General features: G+C 36.9%; 1 non-coding gene and 1 pseudogene across 1 annotated transcript; both read left to right on the forward strand.

Moving 5' to 3' along the window:
• Positions 1-2,573: 2,573 nt before the first annotated feature.
• Positions 2,574-3,510, forward strand: LOC108317752 (annotated as a pseudogene).
• A 2,340-nt stretch (positions 3,511-5,850) lies between these two features.
• On the forward strand, positions 5,851-5,957 carry LOC119474075. Its single transcript, XR_005203373.1, has one exon. It is a non-coding gene; the product is annotated as a U6 spliceosomal RNA (small nuclear RNA).
• The last annotated feature ends 14,913 nt before the right edge of the window (positions 5,958-20,870 follow it).

Consider the following 20,870-nt stretch of genomic DNA (forward strand, 5'->3'; position numbering starts at 1 on the left):
GAAAATCTCTATCTCTCTCATATACAGATATATATATCTATATATCATGATATACTCATATATAGACATCTGTCTATATAGACACATATATATGAATATATGTACGAGTATCATAAAGAAGTTATCAAATCATATATATGTCATATATAAAAATGAGTATATCATGAAGAAATTACAAATAAAATGATCTGGATGACCAGTAATGAAGGAAAGCAGGAAATACTTAAGGACATTTGTGTATTTGAGATGATCCTTATAGAATAGATAACAACAGTGGCATTTCACATCAGCAAAAACACAAGGGGTCAAGGGGGAAGGTCACAAGTTTGGTTGAATCGGTGAATATGTCTGTGCTGGTTCAAGTCATTGTTATATGAAGCCTGAGTTCAAGATTGCATTTTAATATAATTTGTCAAAATATGGAGAGCCACTGAAGAATTTGGAAGTGAAATGTACATGGTCCCATTTCAAAGATGGAAAGACTGCTCTCCAAACCAGCTAGGTGGTTTTGAAGACGAAAGAACAATTGTAAGTAGGAATACCAGTGTGAAAGCTGGAGACCATGGGACACCGAACTATTTTCTATATGTCTGCTTTAACGTTTTTAGATAGATACAAATTTAGTGGATACATGTGAGAGACAATGGTAAAGAAGAAATCGGTCCAGTTGCCATCTTATGTGACATGTATGCAATTATAATTCAAAGAGATTGATGACCTCTGCATACCAAAAGAATTGTCATTCTATAAGCAAATGAAGAAATTAGAAGTGTTAACAGATGGACATTAAAATCAGTTTTGAATCTAGTGATTCTTATGTTTAGCTGTGAAGCAAGCTTTTATCCCTATCATTTAACACTGTCACTCATTTCATTCACCCGTTCATAACTCAGATGACACAATTTGAAAAACAGAGCTGGCCAGCGAAGTACCTGAATCCTACTAAGTCAGGATCACAAGAAGAAAATGACGTAGGGCAAACGAGAGGATCAGAAAAGTAAACAGAGGATCCTGAGCTGATTTCGGAGCAGACACATTTTGTTTACTATCCCCTAATAAATATTTGCTTATTATTACCAATATCATTGTAAACTGTTTATAGATGCATAAAAAGAAAACAATTACAATATATCTGGGAATTCATAATTAGGTAAGTATATAGTAGTTATTGTTATTGTTAATAACTATTATAACTGATAATAATGTTCATAGTTATTGAAGTATTAGTATATGACAAGAACAGAGCTATGTCTGCAACTTTTACTCTATTCCTTAATATGTACACTAGTTCTATGAGATAGGTATAATTATGCTCATTTGAAAGACAGAAAATTGAAGCACACAAAGATGAAATCACATCTCCAAAGTCACACAGCTACTGAATGGAATGACAAGGATTTGGAGGAACTCTCAGTCTTTTATAAATTTCTTTTACAAAACAACTAGAGAAAAACACACGGCCAATTTGCTAAAAGATAGGAGTCAAACAAAAAAGAAATTTGGGATTGTAGAGAATGGAAAAATGTGCAATTGGAATTATTCTTTAGAAATTATATGATAAAGGAATTGTTTAACTCGGATGCGGAAGAGCAGGATAGAGGCAATTTAGGTGGTAGATACAGTATCAGTAATTAGCAAGATACAAGAATAAAGAAGGGAGGGGGGAAAATGATTAAGCTTATATGTGCTGGAAGGATTAGAAATTCATCTACGTTCTCAAATTTCAAATATTCAAATACTTAAGCTCTTTCTGGTGATTTCTCTCAGAGGTTAAAATTCCATCAAGTTTATCCAGATGTTTTTAAAGTTGCATTTTTCACAACAAAACAAATTTCTAAGGCCCGATTTTTTGTGTATGTGTCATTTTGTTCGAATTTTTCGGCTTTTTTTTCACCCTATTTTTAGATTCTCTGAGTAGGACCATCATTAAAGCTTGGGAGGGGTAAAATGAGTCCTAGCACTCCATCCTTTCATCATGCAGACTTTATGAAGTACTCTAGTTCTCATGGTGGTTCTGATCAGGATTAGCACAAAGCGGATGTACACACCAAGATGTCTTCACTCTCCCTGGCTGCAGATCCTCCTTCAGTCTTCATGCTGGTCTTCGTTTGACCCGTTTTTTGGAAGCTCTGCCTTTTCCCAACCTGTTTGACTCTACACTCTGTTGCCACCGTTAAATATCCATGACAGGTAGAGTTGATGGTAGTACTAATAAAACTTTTTAGAAGAGAAGATATGAAAACCCAGATGGAGTGAATACCTAACCAGAAGATATATATTAAAGAAGCAAAATTCCCAACTATGTTGCTGGTGTGGCATTTATTCTTTTCTCAGTAATCTTTCAATATTACGTTGATGGTGTTGACTCCACGTTTTATCATCATCAGGTTATAGATGCAAATGACATTTTACTGTAATGAAGATGCAGATGCAGATTAGAGCAAAAATGAGAATTTCATCTCAGCATCTCTGATCTCTAATTCTCAGTGGCTTCCTCTTACTGCTGATGTCTATCTATCCCTAATTGTGGGTATTTAGAGGTCTCAGCTGGAATTTCACCTCTCAGTACTGACATGTGGGTCAACAATCAAAGCTCAATAGGTGATTTTATCATATTGGGATTTTCTGGCCATCCCTGGCTAGAGACAACACTCTGTAATCTTTCCGGTGGCCTACATCTTTGCCCTATTTGGAAATATCTCCATTATCCTAGTTTTCTGCCTGGATCCCCAGCCTGACAGCCCCACATACTTTTTTGTCTCCAGCCTATCCTTTCTGGACCTCTGCTACACCACCAGCACTATCCCACAAATGCTGGTCAACCTCCAGGGACCAGAAAAGACCATTAGCTATGGGGGTTGTGTTGCCCAACTCTATATAGCTTTGGCCTTGGGTTCTACTGAATGCATGCTTCTGGCCATCATGGCCTTTGACCATTATGCTGCCATTTTCAAGCCTCCTCACTACCCAATCATCATGAAGCAGAAACACTGTATCCACATGGGCACCTGGATCAGTGATTTTGCTAACTCCCTTGTCTAATGCACTCTCACAGTGATGGCTCCAAGATGTGGACGGAGAGTGTTGGACCATTTCTTCTGTGAAGTTCCAGCCCTTTTGAAACTAGCCTGTATTGATACTCGTATGAATGAAGCTGGGCTCAATGTACTAGGCGTTTTGCTTCTCCTGGTGCCACTCACCGTCTTCCTGGGCACTTATGTGTTCATTGCTCAGGCAGTAATGAGAATTCTCTCTGCTGAAAGTCGCTGGAAGGCTTTCAATACCTGTGCTTCACATTTGCTGGTGGTCTCTCTCTTCTACTTCACACCCATCAGTATGTACGTCCAGCCTCCCTCTAGCTATTCTCATGACCGGGGGAGGATCGTTGCTCTCTTCTGTGGCATTGTCACACCCACCTTCAACCCATTCATCTACACATTGAGAAACAAGGATGTGAACGCTGCTATAAGAAGGGCACTGACTAAGGAGTTTTGGATTAAGACAAGATGATCTCTGAAAAGAAGTCCTAAGAAGGAAGGATAGATGCGTTTGACTTTCAAAAAGATGTCGGACATGGAATTGATGAGGGAACAGTATCAAGTGAAACAAAGTTCACAAGTGGAACAAGACTAAGAAAGAAACAACTCTTGGTAAAATCTACATAGCATTTATTCACTGATGAGAATATCTGCTCTATGATATTGAACTGCAGCAAGTCAGTCTCTTTTCTCCCTATTCCTAATGACTAGTTAATCTAGTTTAAGTGGGGAAAATGTATAATATCTGGAGAAAAAGATACTTAGAAAGTTTAGGAAATATATTTAGCACAAATTGTTTATAAATGAATCCCAATTAAATTAGAAATGATCCCAACTCTTCGAAAAACATGTCACTACTGTCATGAGTTAATTTTGATCAACGTATATTGCCACCATTTAGTCATCTTCTAACATTCAATGTCCAATTATATCATCCTCAAAGGCTTCTTTAAGGTCTCAGAGGTAAGTAAAATCAAGAGATAGTCCAAAAACATTAAGATGGAAATATGGAAAGGGAAATTCATGAACAAATTTAGAGTGATGACTTTAAATATAATTTTTTGCCATGAATTATTTTAAATACAAATTTTGCCATAAATGTGTTGTCTTAGTCAAGCTTATGCTCTTGTGGTACCCAATAATGAGGCATAGGTCAATACAAATAGAGCTCACTCTGGGGGGAAAGATAAACAGTGAGATGCTTTGGACAATGATCAGCAATAGAAAACTCTGAGATGGAAAAAAATTCTAATTTAAGGACACAAACTCAATGGGAATTTACATGTTTTGACAAGGCAGCTTTCTTCACCACTTGACTGGGTAAGCTAGTCCTATTTCAGTGTGTGGGTTTGAGAATACCATGTTGAATTGAAAACTTTGATCTATTATCTTTATTTAGAAAACAATTTTATGGTCTTTTGCTGTAAACTGCCTCACAAACCTATTAAAGATACCTAGACAAAATAGAGTGAGTTCACCAAAAAATCCATGTCATTGCCTGAAATGCAAATAAAATATTATGCTCATTAATGAAAAATCAATGCAGAGTAGGTGCAAGCTGTGTGTCTCTTGAGAATAATCACTTGTTATCTTTGACTACAGTCACATTGTCACCAAATGCAGATACTAACATTTGTCTTAATTCAAAGATTCAAGGGTGTGTGTGTGTGTGTGTGTGTGTGTGAAAGAGAGAGAGAAAGAGAGAAGAACCTAGACAATATTTGAAAGTGCTTCAAATCATTTCTCTCAGAGGACATTACATTTAACACATAGTATAGCTCTGTATCCCACATAGTTCCTCATCATTTTCTATTTGATGGTTTATAAAATCATGAATAAGCATTCACTGTGAATCAAAAACATCATTCTTTTCCTTTTAATACATATTCCCAAGTTTGTTGTCTTACACAATTATACTTTCCACTGTGCAATCTGTCCATAGATGTAATGGATCTTTTTTTACTTATTTTACTTCTCTGTAGTTATTTCAAAATAATGGATTCAGGTCCCTTTATAACATATGCTCTCAAGTCTTGATAAACATCAACAATCTTCTGAAAATCCTTCAGTGTTTTATTGAGTTATTTTGGGGGAATAAATGCACTGATGGTGTGAATTCTGGAATTCTGGAATCTAGATTAAATTAGTATGTGACTGGACACACTAATGGTCTACCTTAGCTCAACACTGACAAGAACTATAAAAACTTGGAATTGCAAATATTAAAGACAGGATCTTAAACAAAACATGCTTTAGTCTCCTTTAAAAGATAAAATAAGATTACCACAAGCCATAAAATATTTCATATGAACTTCCCTTTTTCTCCACATATGAAAACAACCTCTGTTTTTTTCCCATTCAGCATGTTCAATTGCATCTTGAAATTGCTTCTTTTCTTTCCTTTTTTTTTTTTAGATGGGTTTCACCATGATGGCCAGGCTGGTCTTGAATTCCTGACCTCAGGTGATCCACCCACCTCGGCCTCCCAAACTGCTAGGATTACAGGCATAAGCCACTGCGCCCAGCCAAAATTGCTTCTTTTCACCACACTAACTAACTCCAAACCCATGAGGTGTTCTCTCCTCAGACTGGTCCTACTTGAACACTTCATCATGTAGCATTGCTTTGCAGCCTAACTCCTTCCCAAGCCCATGAAATATTCATATTTGTATCCTGCACATATTTCTCTGCACCATGATTCGGACATAAGTGTTCAGCAAATACATCTAACACAATTGGATCTGGAGCTGCTTCTTTTTTTCCAAGGACTGCTGCAACCCTTACCTTGCCTCCTTCTTAAAAGAACAGTGCAGTGCTCACTTCAGCAGCACATACACTAAAATTGGAACGATACACAGAAGATTAGCATAACCCCTGCGCAAGGATGACACGCAAATTCATGAAGCGTTCCACATAAAAACAAAAAACAACAACAAAAAACAAACAGTGCAAAGCTCTAGTTCCTGTACTGTGAGCATGTTTACTTTCTGTGGGTCCCAGTGGTGAGGCAGATGAGAAGTTGGAGCATGGAGAAAGGTTTTGGGGAACACTTTTGAAGGCCCATGGCTATATAAGAGAAAGCGAATCCATTTCCTTAATTCTAGTATAATCTGGAAAAGGATCCTAGACATTATGAATTTTTTTGATTACAGTATTTTTCCCAACCCATGTCTCATTTTTACATGGAACCTACTATTGGCATGAAATAAAATATATCCTAATATGTGTTATGAAAAAATGCTTATTATGTTTATTCATTCTTCTAAAGCTGTATATTCTTCAGAGGCTGAATGTTGCAGGGTCTTGGGGATCATAAAAATGTTAACATATTCTTAAGTTTGTTTGTTTAACTTAGAAGTGTAAATACAACTCAAAATAATTGAACATTGAAACTACTATTTTGCATTGGAACACACATAATATATTATGTGAAAATCACATGTATTTTTTTTTTAATGGATGAGAAGTTTCTATGTTGTCCAGGCTGGTCTTGAACGCCTAGCCTCGCCTCCTCGTGTGTAGGACAACAGGGCTGAGCCACCGCTCATATAAGCCACCATATAAAAATATGGGTGCTTAGAGAAATGTTTCGCTGATTCGGGTGGCTGCTCAAAACCTGTCCCCTAAGCCTTAGAAATACATTTTGGTTCACTTTCAATATTACAGATATGCCAGAGAAAAATTTTATCTTTAAAAAGTTTAAAATTTTGACTTTATAAAGGTATAATATTTCTGCATATATGCCACCTGAGATTTCAGAAGGTTATATATTTAAATATCTCATTAAATAAATTATAGTACCTGTACTGTCAAGCAGGCAAATCAAAATAAGTCAATGCTGAACATGTCTAATAAGGAAATTTTTAAAGTATTCTTGAAAGTATTATCAAAACATTAGTAAAGTTATTCAATATTAAAAGTTATTAAATATCAAATATTACATCAATTATGCAAATATCCAGCAAGCCAATAAATAGAAATACTCTGTGCTATAGGAGCAGTAGGAAAACATATGCAATAAGGTAAAAATATTTATATCAGAACAAAGTCTATTATCACCTTTATTAGAGGAGCAGAGGAGAATTCACAATACTTTTAGAAACAATTGAAGTTTCCTGACTCATCGCAGTTATATACTGTTGATTTGGATTAACTACCTAACACAATTTGAAAATAATATTAGTAAATTATTAAATAAAAAATATTTGGTACATGTTATAAAACAACAAAAACAGCAATATTTAAACGAGGTGTTGCTATGATGAGGTTTATCTTATGGTGAAAATGTTTATTCCTTTATTTGGCAAATATTTATGGATGACAAGTATGTACAAGTCACCGAAATACAATTAGACATTCACCTTTACATCAAGGAGTACAACTTTTGAACAAAACTGAGATGTAAAGAAGGAGACAGAGCTGAGCATCCAGACTAAGACAGAATTTGTCATAAAAAGCGTCAGAAAAGATAATGCTAAACAGAGAAGAATCTTTTACGACTTCCATGTGATATGGTTTGGCTCTGTGCCCCTACACAAATCTCATCTCCATGGTAATCCCCATATGTTAAAAATAATAGTAAGTTATTAAATAAAAATATTTGGTACATATTTGCCTCCACATTTGCTTTACTCAGTCTGGCAATTCAAATGTAATCTCATTCAGAAGGAGGGAAGGAGGTGATTGGATCACTGGGGCAGTTTCTGCCATTCTGTTCTCACGATAGTGAGTGAATTCTCATGAGATCTGATGGTTTTATAAGCATAAGGCGTTTCCCCTGCTTGCACTTCTCTCTCCCACCACCATGTGAAGAAGGTCATTGCTTCCTCTTCACCTTCCACCATGATTGTAAGTTTCTTGAGGCCCCTCCAGCCCTGTGGAACTGTGAGTCAATTAAACCTCTTTCCTTTACAAATTACCCAGTCTTAGGTATTTGTTTATAGCAGTGTGAAAATGGACTAATACACCGAGAGAGCACCCTGCTTGAGTTCAGCTCAGTGCTGATCTTCATATGGATGCAAGGAAGCTATCCAAGAACGAGGAAAGAACTACTTAATGGGTTAAGGTAAATAGTGCCCAATGCTTATGCAAAGGCTGGGAATTTTGTGGATTCTCACACTATTTCTGTGCCAGAATGAAAACCTAAGGATTCCTGGGGCATTGAGTTCAGCAATCAAAAGCGTCTTGCTTCAAGAGTTTGAATAATTAACTCTAAACTAATTTACCTAACAAATCTTCAAAACAAGTGACTAAAGCAACAAACTGTATTCAAGTAACTTAGTAGCCCTCCAGAAGAAACTCAAGGATATTTATGGAATACAAATATACCCAGTAAAAGAAAATTTTCCAATGCAAATTTACTAAGCACAAAAAAAAGAAGGAAAATATGATGTAAGGAGAAAAATCAGTAAATCAAAACTGACTCAGAATTGAAACATATGTTAGAATTATTCAAGTTATGGCATTAAAACACTTATACTGTTTACCATATGTTCAAAAGTTTACAGATGTGGAAGATACATTAAAAAAATCAAACTTCTAGAGATGTAAACCACAACGTTTAAATATACATAATACCTAAAAGGACTGGATGTAATTCATAGTACATTAAACATTGAGAAGTCCCATGATCTGCAGCTGGTATGCTAGAGACCCAGGATAGCCAATGATATAGTTTCATTTCTAGTCCGGAAGCCAGTGAACCAGGAAAGCTGATGGTGTAAGGTTCAATGAGTCCAAAGGTCAAAAAACAAGGGAAGCTGATGGTGTAAGATCCAGTCTGAGTCACAGCCTGCAGGCAGAAGACCAATGTCCTACCTCAAAGACAATCACAGCAAATTCTCTCTTACTCCACCTTTTTGTTCTCTTTAGGCCTCCACATTTGCGTTACTCAGTCTGCCAGTTCCCATGTAATCTCATTCAGAAACACCTTCACAAACACACCCAGAATGATGCTCGACCAAATATAGGCCTATCTCATTTTACTGTGCTTCACTTTATTGAACCTGAAAGTCCGTGACAACCTTGTAATGAGCAAATCTATCAGTACCATTTTTCCAACAGTGCTCCCTTCATATCTCTATGTGACATTTTGGTAATTCTCACAGTATTTCAAACTTTTCATTATTATTGTATCTGTTATGACGATGTGTGATCAGTGATCTTTGATATTACTATTGTAATTCTTTTAAGGAACCACAAACTGTGCCCACATAAGTCAGTTAACTTAATTGATAAATGGTATATGTTTTCATTGCTCCACCCACTGGCCATTCCACTCTCTCTCTCCCTCTCTTCAGGCCTCTCTATTTTCTAAGACACAACAATATTGAAATGAGACCAATTAATAATCCTACAATGGCCTTTAAGTATTTAAGTGAAAGGAAGAGTCATATGTCTCTTAACTTTAAATCAAAACCTAGAAGAGATTAAGCTTAATGAGAAAAACATATTCAAAGGCCAAAAGCTAGGCATCTTGTGGCAGTTAGTCCATTTTTAAATCAAAAGCTAGAAATGATTAAGCTTAGTGAAGAAGGTGTATCAAAACCTAAGACAGGTCAGACGCTAGAGATTTTGCACCAGTGAGCCAAGTTGTGAAAGCAAAGAAAAGTTATTGAAAAAAATTTAAATGTGCTACTCCAGTAGACACATAAATAATATAGCAAAACAGACTTATTACTAATATAGAGAAAAATTTTTGTGGTCTGGATAGAAGATTTTAAAAAGCTAGGGGAAAAATAATTCAATTCAGCAGAAGCCATGAAATAATAAAGAAAATATTTAATATTAGAAATTAATAAAATAGAAAATAAATAAAAATCACTTAAACCAAAAGCTGGTTTTGGGAACAGATCAACGAAATTGCTAAAACTTCAGCATAACAACAAAAATCAGAAAATACATAAATTACCAACATCAAGAATGAAGCAATGGATATCAGTAGAGACTCTGACATTAAATTATAGTAAAGAAATACCACAAATACTCTGCAAAAGTGTATTCTACAGCTTTGATAAAATCGATGGACCTCAAAACCCATACACTTTCAAAAAGTTACTTTTTTATTTTATTATTTTTTTAGAGATGAAGTCTCTCTCTGTCACCCAGGCTGGAGTGCTGTGGCATAATCAGAGCTAATTGTAACCTCAAACTTCTATGTTCAAGTGATCTTCCCACCTCAGTCTCCCAAGATGCTGGGATTACAGGTCTGATCCATCACCCCATCAGAAGTTACTTTTGATGAGATAGAAAAACTGAATTGTTTTATAAATGTCAAAGCACTGAGACTTGTAGCTGAAAACCTGAAAATATCTCCAAGTCCAGAAGGTAAATTATGCCAAACATATGAGAAGAATTAACAGCAGCTGTACAAAATTTATTCCTGGAAATAGAAGATGAGTGAACACTTCCCAGTGCAATTTATGAGACCAGCGTAACCCTGATTCCAAATTCAAGTAAAGATAGTACAAGAAAATTACAGACTGAATTCTTTCTGAACATTGACATCTAAACAAAAATGTATTAAATTGAAACCAGACATATATAGAAAGTATAATACACTACAATCATTTGATATGAATTCCAGGAATACAAGGCTCGTTCAATATTCAAAAATTACGTATTGTAACCTACCATATTAATATCTATAAAAGATAATAAAACAATTATACCTATTGGTGCAGAAAACAATTTTGAAATAAAGTTAATGTCTTGTAAGATTTTAACTGTTATATACATGGATAAAAGTTCTCAGGAACATAAGAGTCTGAAAAAGTTTCCTTCGCTAATAAAAGATACCTATTTAAAAACCTACAGATACCATCATACACAATAGTGAAAGAGTAAATATATTTCCCCTAAGGTTAAGAACAAGGCAAGAATGTCTGCTTTCATCACTCCTTTTCAAGATTGTAGTGGACCATTTGTATATCTTCTTTTGAGAATTGTCTATTCATGTCCTTAGCCCACTTTTTGATGGGACTTTTTTTTCTTGCTGATTTGTTTGAGAAGTGGAGATCCTACCCAGTGCAATAAAGCAAGAAAAGGAAATATAAGGCAGGAAGAATAGAAAGGAAAAAGTATAACTAACTGTGCATATTCTTAGACATCATGATTGCCTGTATGAGAAATCTCAAGGAATCGCCAAAACATTAGAACAAATAAGTGACTTTAGCAGAGTCTCAAGATACAAGATCAAAACAGAAAATTAACTGCACTGGCCAGGCTCAGTGGCTCACGCCTATAATCCCAGCACTTTGGGAGGCTGAGGCAGGTGGATCACCTGAGGTCAGGAGTTCGAGACCAGCCTGCAAACATGGTGAAACCCCATCTCTACTAAAAATACAAAAAATTAGCTGGGCGTGGTGGTGCATGCCTATAATTCCAGCTACTGGGAAGGCTGAGACGTATGAGAATCACTTGAACCCGGGAGGCAGAGGTTGCAGTGAGCTGAGATCACACCATTGCACTCCAGCATGGACAACAAGAGTGGAACTCTGTCTCAAAAAAAAAAAAAAAATTAACTGTACTTTTCTATCTTAGCAATGAAAAATTAGAAATCAAAACTAAAAACACACATTATGTACTTCAGTTCCAAAATGAAAAAGTAGGTATAACTCTAACAAAATACATATATAAACTGTATGCTAACATCTATAAATGCTTATAAAAGTAATCAACAATGACATAAACAAATAGAGGTGTACTGTGTTCATGGGTTGGAAGATTCATCCTAGATAATCACATCAATTCTTCTCAAATTGTTTCATAAGTATAATGCAACTCCAATGAAAACTGCAGAAGAATTTTTTGAAGATATACATAATCTGACTCTAAAATTTATATAGAAAGGCAAAGGAACTAGAATAAGAAAAATAATTTTAGAAAATAAAATAAAGTTAGAGAAATTGTATTACATGATTTCAAGAACTACCAAAAGCTGCAGTAATCAAATGAGTGTGGTATTTATGATAGGACATGTGACAGTGGAGCAAAATTGAAAGTCTAGAAAGAGAACCTTATAAATACGGAAAATTGACTTTCAGAAATGGTATTTAGGAAATTCTATTGAAAAATTATAGTCTTTTTATAACTGGTTTTGGAAATATTTTATATTCATATGCAAAATTTATCATAAAATGTAAAATTAAAAACTAGAAATCCTTTAGAAGAAAACATGGGAGAAAATCTTGGTGACTTGGGCTTAGCCAAAGAGTTTTTAGAAATTTGATAAGTTGGGCTTTAGCAAAACTAAAACCTTTAGCTGTGTGAAGACACTGTTACTAGAATGAAAATTAAGGTAACAGAGAAAATATTGGAATTCCCAGTCACACGAAAGACTTGTTTCCAGAATGTATAAAGGTCTCTCAAAAACTCAACGTTAAAAAACCAAACATTCCAAATTAAAAACGAGCAAAATTTTCACAGACACTTCATCAGAGAAGATATAAGGAAGGCAAATAAATACATGAAAAGATTCTCAAAATGATTTTTTTTTTTTTTTTGAGATAGAGTTTTGCTCTTGCTGCCTAGGCTGGAGTACAATTGTGCAGTCTCGGCTCACCGCAACCTCCGCCTCCCAGGTTCAAGTGACTCTCCTGCCTCAGCCTCCCAAATAGCTGGGGTTACAGGCACCCACCACCACATCTGGCTAATTTTGTATTTTTAGTAGAGATGGCGTTTCTCCATGTTGGTCATGCTGGTCTCAAACTCCTGACCTCAGGTGATAGGCCCACCTCAGCCTCCCAAAGTGCTGGGATTACAGGCATGAGCCACCACGCCCAGCCTCAACATAAGTCATCATAAGGAAAATGCATAAGAATGTTCTAAGATGCACCCTAGAATATCTAAAATTAAAAATATTAACCCTACCAAGAGTGAGGATGCAGAGCAATCCTCAATGCAATCTCATGCATTGTTGGTTGAAATGCAAAACTGTATGGTTACTTGGTACAGTTTGATATGTTGTAAGGTTAAGTGTTCACTTATAATATAACCCACCAATTCTACTCCTAATTATTTACCTTACAGAAAGGAAAACTTATTGTATTCATAAAAACACCTATACACAAGTGTCTTTAGCAGCTGTTTTCATAATTGTCAAAAACTAGAAACAACCAAAATGTTCTTCAGTGGGTAAATGATAAGCAACCAATGGTACTCTATATAATGGAATACTAATCAGCAGTTAAAAGGAACATATTTTTGGTACATACAGCAACTCAGATAAATCTTAAAGACATTATGCTAAGGCAAAGAAGCCAAATTCAAAAGGTTACATACTATATAATTTTCTATTTATGACATTCTTGAAAAGGCAAAAATATCATAAAGGACAATGAAACAGTTTTTTAGCATACGTTATAAATGGAGGATGTGACTACAAAAATTTAGTATGAAAAAAATTTTTGGGGGGTGAAAAAACCCTTCTGTATCTTGATTGTGGTGGCCGTTACTGGAAACTGTACATATGTTAAAAGTGATAGAAATGTATGCTAAAAAGTCAATTATATTACATGTTAATTTAAAAATAAAATAAATCTTATGGGATATCAGGGAAGGTGCTCCTTAAATTTCATGTAGATGCTAGCTAACCCCTTCTAATTTAGCACTAAGGTATTTTCCAATCAGTAATCACAAACTCTATTCATATTAAGGAGAAAAACAGTGAAGGCTTCAACAGTCAGTACTCCTCACAGACAACAGGGAGAATTTAAAGGTAATATTGTTATGGGATCTTAAGGGTGTCATTTTTTCTGGTCAGAAACCTCTATGTGATGGTAACTTTGCCCGAGTTCTTGTCCTGCTTCTAGGAAGAATGACAAGAAAAATTATGGGTGAGTAAGATGAAAAGAAGCTTTACTATTAGAACAGCTCAGAGGAGACCCACAGAGGACAGATCCTCTCTGCAGGCAGCTTGTCCCATGTTGTCTGCAGCTCTCAGCAGAGAGGAGGCCTGGAGTGGGTGGCTCCTCTCTGCTGGTGGGTCCTCTCCCTTCAGTGTTCAGCTCTCAGCAGGGAGGAGGCACTGGAGAGGGTAGCTCCTCTCTGCAGCTGGTCACCCTGTCATCTCTCAGTTGTCCTCTGTCATGCTATTGCTGATCCTGGGGATTTTATTGACCTCAGAGGGGAGGAAGTGCATGTGGATTGGTCCATCTGTGGCCATGGGTGGGCAGAAAAAGGCACCATAAGTTCCCACTCCAGTTCACGGGCGTGGCAGCCTGGCCCCCAGCCTTCAGGCCCTTCCTGGCCTGAGGATGGGGCCTTACAGGCACCTGCCTCTTCCACCTAGGAGCCAGTCTGCCTCCTGACGCTTTCCATGGCACACAGGCTGCTCATGTCAAGGGGCACCTGGAGGCCAGTGCTTCCCCCCATCAACTCTCGTCTGGCCCAACATTCAGAGGGGGCTGAGGTGGCAGCTCCCAATCGTGGTATACTCAGCAGTGTTGTGACAGTCCTCGGGCTCAGTTCCAACCTACTTCTATACTGGACCAGGTGCAGAGAGTGGGGAGAGGTCAGGCCACCTCCGAGCCTGCAGAAGCAAGGGGGGCCTTCCCAGGCCCCAAGAGCACAGAAACCCAGGTCTGCTTCCCCGATTTGGACATCTGCAGCTGTGCCTGAGGATCTGAGGCTCCTGCCTGTTCCCAGCAGTGAAGAACGTATGGAAGCCCAAGTCTACAGCACTGACTTGGATGGCTGCAGCTGCGCCCAGGGTGGGCAGGGCTCCTGCCTGTTCTCAGCACACTGGAGGCCTGGGTATACTACACCAACTTTGGCGGCCGCAATTGTGCCTGGTTGTGCAGGGGCGTTCAGGGACACCATAGACGGAGCAGAACACAGGTCCTGGGACTGGCTGTTGGGAGTGGCACACTCCGAGGTCACCCCAGAGGACTGGCCTTGGGCAGCCTGAGCAAAGCCTCCTCCCGAGGCCCAGGAACTAGGCACCCTTGGCAGGGTAGGCATAGTGGCTGCTCTGCTGGCCAGGTCCCTGAAGTGGACGCCACTCCTACTTAATGCCCTGGCCATGGAAGGGTGGTCCCAGCTCTGACCGCACTGCTCCCCCGCCATGCTGCTATCCCGGTGGCAGTCATCATGCCAGTCACTGCAGGGAGGTAAGGGAGGAGGCAGACAGCACCTCTCTCCCCATAGCCGGCTGCCCTGGGGGCCACCTCGATGGAGCCGGGCATGGGGCTGGAGGGGTGAGGGTGGGGAGCTGTTCAACTCCTCCCGGCACACTCCCTGCAGCGGCTGGTGTGATGGCAACAACCACACCAGCTGGCCCATGGCCGCCATCAATATGTGAATTAAATTTTCTTTTTTTCTTTTTTTTTTGAGACAGGGTCTCACTCTGTTGCCCAGGCTGGAGTGCTGGAATGCAGTGGTGCAATCTTGGCTCACTGCAGCCTCGATGTCCCAGGTTCAAGCGATCCTCTTACATTAGCCTCCTGAGTAGCTGGGACTAGGTCACCATGCTCCGCTAATTTTTGTATTTTTTGTAAAGACAGGGTCTCACTATGTTGCCCAGGCAGGTCTTGAACTAACGAGCTCTAGTGGCCCGCCTCGGCCTCCTAAAGTGTTGGGATTGCAGACATGAGCCACCTGACCCTGCCTGAATTAAACTTCGAGTGGAAAACCCTTTTGATGTAAGCCACATAAGCAGCTTCAGACTGCCCGGTGTTATTATTACTAATATAAATGAATATGGGCTTTCTTATACCCTAGAGGAGTTGTGGGAAAACATCGTCACAGCATGAATTACGAGTCAGAATATTAAAGTTGTAGAAGGAAGAGTTGGAAACTGAAAGTGTAGGTGGGAAAAAGAAAGAGAGTTTTACAACAATATCAAAATTAAATTTTTCACTGAACTCAAAAACGTCTACACAAAACTTTTGTACAGGATTCAGATCTTTGCTTTAAAAATAAATAAATACTTCTTAATACCAGTGTGTTTACTGTATTGTCAGGAACAGGTTTTGAAAATTATTAAGTTGAGAAAACAGCTATCTCAATACAACTAATAATCATTATTATTAGATTGATTCTAGGAACATAGATACATTTAAATTTATTTTTAAAAGACAAAGATTTTTAATATTTGAAAATATAGGTCACCCTGTGCTTTCTAGTAATTGGAATGAATGACATTTAATAACTTTTGTTTGCTAACACATCCATTTGTCTACAGTCTTCTTAACGTATTTAATTCTGAAATGAATCATTCAGTTTTGGACTGATGGGGAGGGTAGAGTGAAAATATTACTCATCAATTGAAATATTACTTAGGGTTTTTTGTTTTTACTGTTTACTTTGATAAGCATTGGATGCTCTTGGCATGTATTGATTAGATTTAACCAATCTTTAAAAAGCAAAGAAAACCACACATCTCTCAAATTTTAATGTGACTTTATGGGAAGTATTTTATTAAAGTTTATGCTATTTGAATTATCCCACAATTTTCTCTAAATTATCTGTTATTTTTGTATGCTGAGATTTTTGAATTCTTTGTCTACTAACCATCAAGTATAATATTGAATCCACCTATTACCTGTATCCAAAACTTTCACAAAAATATTGATCAGATCACAATCAAAGACTATGTTAAAATAGAAAATTCTTTCCTCAAAATGAAAAAAAACTAAGAGTATTTTTTGATCATTCATTCATTGTCTTTCTTGTTGTTCATAAACAGCCTTATGAAAACGTGTGTGATCCTTACTGAGATACTGTATTGTGGTACTTACGAGGTACTATATTAGTCGCTGGAGATCAAAATAAATTTATTGGTCTGCAACATTTATAATTCAGTTTCTTATATTTATATATAAATTATATATATATATATAAAATCATATATATAAATCATATATATATAAATCATATATAGAGAGAGATCAGATATATATATATGGGACTTAGGGCTATTTTTAAATATTTGCCAAGTAGAATATATATTAAATTTTTGATCCTAAAATTTTTTTTAAATTTCTTTAATTGCTAAGAAGGTAGATTTCATGTTAAGAGTCCTTATCACAATTTAAAAAATTCCTTTTCCATAATCACACATATTGAAGAATGGAAATCATCCACTTTTGCATAAAAATTATTCCTCTGGGGGATTGTTAAAATGAAGGCTGGATTATCAGCTTCAGAGTTATTTTAGAAAAGACACCATGTTTGAAGAAAGCTTAGCTAAGTATTAGTTTTATTCTGATATTCTTTGATTCTATTATTCTGCATGAGTTTAGGTAAGTAAATAATAACTAAGTATTTTTTTTACCTAAGGACAATGCAATCATGCATGATTTTATCGGTGACCAGTTAAACAAAATTGTTAGTTAATGAAAAAATACTTTTTACTAGAAAAACCTGTGAACTTATTTACAGAAAACAAGTTATGTATAATATGCATTTTTTCCTACCTGGAATGCATAGACTGCAAGAGTTAGCTAAACCGAGATAATAATTAACTACCTTCCACTGAGGCAGTTCTTTGAAGGAGAGGCCCATGAAGTTCCCTGCTTTGAACTCATTGTGTTTACCTGAAACACCAACTTCCCTGCACAGGATTTTTGTCCCTGGTGCCTGGACAGCACCGGCTTTATTTCAAGTACCACTTACTTAATGGGAAATGGAAATGTCCCTGGCAGTTCCATCCTGTTTGGTCCATACAAAACCATTTCAGTCCTTTCCTTACATGAAAACTTCATGGACTGAAATACCAGCTTGATTCTGGAACAAAGAGGCTCAGTCTCAGGATCAACTGAGATTTGTTTCTACCAAGAGACCCACTCTGGAGAGTAAAACTCCAAATTTTATGGAATTTATCCAACATTTATGTAGCACCTGCTTAGTGCCAGTGATTATGTGAGTCATCAAAGTTATAACTCTAAATAAGATATGTAATTTCTCACACCTTAACTAAGCATAGTTTAAATAAGCTGGGAAATCTATGCAAATAAATATAATAAAGTTAGTATAAATTATAAAGAATCTTAATGAATGCAATCTGAGCTCCAAAGAGTGATCAATTCTTCTTGAGTCAACAGTTAAACTCAGATGAATTTTAAATGAAAAGAGACAATGGGCTGGGCGCAGTGGCTGACACCTGTAATCCCAGCACTTTGGGAGGCCAAGGTGGACAGATCACCTGAGGTTGGGAGTTCGAGACGAGCCTGACCAACATGGAGAAACCCCTTCTCTACTAAAAATATAAAATTAGTCAGGTGTGGTGGCATATGCCTGTAATTCCAGCTAACTTGGGAGGCTGAGGCATGAGAATCGTTTGAACCCAGGAGGCAGAGGTTGCAGTGAGCCGAGATCCCACCATTGCACTCCAGCCTGGGCAACAAGAGCAAAACTCCATCTCAAAAAAAAAAAGAAAAAAGAAAAAAAAGTAAAGAGACAATGTAGCTGTGTTAAAAGATAGTTAAATATTTGCCAAACAAATGAGGGGGGATTCTAGTAGGACTCCCAGAGAGGAGGAATAGTGTGATTTGAGAAAACACAGCATGGTGATACAACTGGATTGATTTATTAAGAGTAATTAAGTCAATCAGCATTTTTAGACATGGAGATTAGCATAGGGTTGGAGAAGCCACAACAATAGAGGATACTGGAATGGCAGTCAGAAAGCATTGTAAAGATATTACTTGCCATCTTAGGATGCCTTTTGTGCATCATTGCGTGATCAATTAAGTCAATAAAGAGTTAAAAGCTAAATTAATGTTACAAGATGTGATTTACATCACCATTTATCCTGGCCACAGCATTGAAGTTGGATTAGAGTCACATAAAACTGAAGAATAAACTATTGCCAGAGATAATGAAGATTTGAACTAATCTGTACGTGTGACAGCAAGAGGTGGTCACTACAACAGATAGTAGGCAAATAAAATTTTGACGTTTGATTGGATATGCAGATTAAAGCAAGGTAACAGTGACGGGAGACGGCTGGAAGAAGAGATGAGTTCTCATAGGAAATACCCATTCAGGGGTAGCAATGTGTGAATCATGAAGTAGGATATGAGGACCTGGACCCAGAAGACCTACGGCAGTGCTTGAAACAGCCGACTATTATTTTCTATTGTGTAGGAAAATAATTAATCTATCTTCTTTAAAAAGTACTTACGAGAATATTTTGGAGTAAACAAAATACAGAAAGGAAGTCTCAAGACAAATTTTTGGAAACCATCAAGCTTCAATAAATGTTAACGGAAGACTCAGATTAAGAGACTAGGAAAAAATATTCAGAGAAGAAATAGAAAACCAGAACCAAGTGGCATCATAGAGCCAACAGAAGTGAGCTGTTTTAGAAGTAACTATACAATAGTGTCATATATTTGAGAAAGAAAGTTTGATATATAAAACAAAAGAAAGAGGGCATTGAATGTACCATTGTGACAGTTATTTGTGGATTTGCTGGAGCTGTTTGTGAGGACTCATGAAGCAAGCGTGACAAAGATGGTTCAAAAATTGAACAAAATGTGCCAGGGCACAGAATGAGACCCTGTTTTGCTCATAAAACATGGCTGTAAAGAGAAGGGAGATTATAACAAAGTCTTAAGTGTGGAGTGAAGGCTTTTCTTTTTCTTTAAAATGGATGAATCTTAAGAATCTATATCTGTCTATCTATGATCTATCTATCTATCTATATCTAATCTATCATCTATCAACAGAGCATAGTGAAACAATCTGATTGGTTCATTAAAAGTAATCTCAGCAAATCAACATCATTAGACTTTTTAGACATGGAGTTTGGGAGGACTTTAGACACACACATACACAGATACACATACACACATAAAATGTGCGCTCGAGAGAGCTCGCTCACGCAAGCGCACACTATGGCAAAGATCCCCTTTGCGATAGAGCAAGGCTGAGTCTGGGGTTAGTCACTGACTTGGAAAGGAAAAACGAGCTCTTTCTTTGAAATCCTAGAGTGGGTGGAATTAAATCATATCAGAGATAATTTCATTTGTAAACAGATAGGAAACTGAGGGACTTAACATGTAATGACCTACGTTTTCTCATTGAAGTTACTGGCAATGCTACCTCCCAGGAAATAGAGGAAAGCAGCGAAGAAGAGACTTCGGATGCTAAGTCTCTAGAGCAGCTGCTGGAATGAATTCGAGCTTATCTACATAACATACCTGCACATGTACCCCTGAACCTGAAAGGGAACTACTTTAAAAAAAAAATTGAGGGTTTCAACATATAAGAGTTAAAAAACAAACGAAGCTTAGAAATGTTTTGTAGGATAAAATTTGCGTTTGAGTGGTTAGTGAAGGGAGAGAAAATGCTTGAGGGAAACAAATCACATTGAAAGAATCATTATACTCTCCACCTAACAATGTTTAGTTTTATTATAAAATAAAGTATTTAATTCCAGTATGACTTGGAAGAATTGAAGACAGGTTTTATTTGCTCTCACAGCATCATCCTTAATTCTAAGTGTATTTCCACAAGTATATGGTTCCCTTCCTTCAATTTGATGTGATGAATTAATTAATACAATTTGCAACTAGTGAAATTAAAATGAAATTTTCCATGTATTAATCAGATATAAAAATTATTCTCTATGTCTTCAAAGAAAACGAAAATAAAAATATGTTGTTGGGAGTTGTTGAAAGCAGAATATAGTGTGGGTGTTCGAGTTTTTTTCTTATGATTTTTCTCCTCCTTCCTTCTATGGAGAAACCTTAATGAGGAGCCTAAATGACAGAGGTTTTCCCTAGATACACTAACAATGTGTATTAGAATTGGCAAATAACACAATGCTTTTGATTTTCTTTTTTTTTTTTTTTTTTTTTTTTTTTACTGATTTCTAATTTTCTT

The sequence above is a fragment of the Cebus imitator genome, unplaced genomic scaffold (genome assembly GCF_001604975.1).
Source record: "Cebus imitator isolate Cc_AM_T3 unplaced genomic scaffold, Cebus_imitator-1.0 Scaffold207, whole genome shotgun sequence".
Taxonomy (NCBI): Eukaryota; Metazoa; Chordata; class Mammalia; order Primates; family Cebidae; genus Cebus; species Cebus imitator.